Below are 1,501 nucleotides of genomic sequence, written 5' to 3' on the forward strand. Positions count from 1 at the left end.
TGGTAAATATCTTTCATCTAACAAACTCTTTCTATTTGATTCACTCTCAACTTCATCTGCTGGCCAGTCAATATTTAATTTAGCAACAGCACGAGTCAAAACCTCCATAAGCTCCTCATCAACATGGGAATAAGCTGGCGAGGACTCATATTCCCTTTCTGTATCAACACTGACGACATCCAATTCCTCAGAACTGGATAGCCGCAGCATTGGTGCCTCAACCTGGGAAGGAGAAGCCGCAGAGCGGGCTCCTTCCTGGGCAGAGGCACTGGATTCAGCAGGTAAGGGCTGAGAAAGGGCGGGGCCCGTCTCAAACCCCGCTACTAAATCCATATGCGAACCCCAAGATGAAAGCCTCCGCTGTGCCTCGGCAGCAGTGGGACCCGCACCTCGGGGAGCGCGAACCGAACCGTCCTCCTCAAAGAACGCCCGGCGAGAGCGGAGCGTCCGCAAGGACAGCTTAACGCAATGCTCACAGTCAGCTCCCTCGAGAACTGACTGGGCATGCTCCACTCCCAAACAAGCAACACAAAGCTGATGTGTGTCACCACCCGTGATGTAACGAGGGCAGGGAGCAACACATCACTTAAAATCTTGCTTGCTCGCCATTATATATAAATATATATATATATATATATATATATATATATATATATATATATATATGTGTGTGCTTGAACTCTGACAGACAACAGTAAATAGACAAGGACAGATATACAGAGAGCGCTTGCTGAAGGCACAGAAGCTAACGCGATCTGTGTCAGCGGGGCTGCCCAAGCGGGAAGGAAGTCGACCGGAAGTTGAAGCCGGCCGCGTGCCACCATCTTGTAGCAGAACTTCACCTGCTGTTAGCATCCCATTGACTCCCATTCATTTTGGCGTCACTTTAACAGCGAATAACTTCACATCTGAGGCGTTTAAAGACTCCATTTGTCCATTATTTATTTCTAAAGAAACACGACAATGTATAAAATGCTCCATTACCTTGTAGCTTATGTTATGGCCCCGTAGAAGCAGTTTTTGTAAAAGTAGGCTAACGATTGCGTCATAACCACGCGACTCTCTGTCGCACAGTAGAGAGATTACCGTATGGACAGGAGGAGAAGCTCGCGGGCAATCGGGGGGACGTGGAGGCAAAATGACAAAATAATTCATCAGAATACCTAGCAAAAGTTTCTCCTGCTCCTAGCTCGTGGATACCTCCTACTCACGCTCTCCGTCTCTGCAAGATTCGGAAGGGAATGATTCAGATTTCTCAAGCACAGCCACTAGAAGACAGATGGGTTGCTCACGTCACATCTACGTCGTCAAGCTCGGTTTGAGTCTGCGCGTCAGGAACGGAAGTCCTAAAAAATCGCTAAAAATGGGCTTCACTTGTCTCAATTGAGTTCCAATGAGATGGCTCTGTCCACTTCTTATACTGTCTATGGGGCTGCCTTATAGTTTCCTGGTCGATGACGTCGCCTATGACGTCTCGTCTTTCCATTGGACTGATTATACA

Source organism: Leuciscus leuciscus (genome assembly GCF_965113295.1).
Source record: "Leuciscus leuciscus genome assembly, chromosome: 18".
Classification (NCBI taxonomy): Eukaryota; Metazoa; Chordata; class Actinopteri; order Cypriniformes; family Leuciscidae; genus Leuciscus; species Leuciscus leuciscus.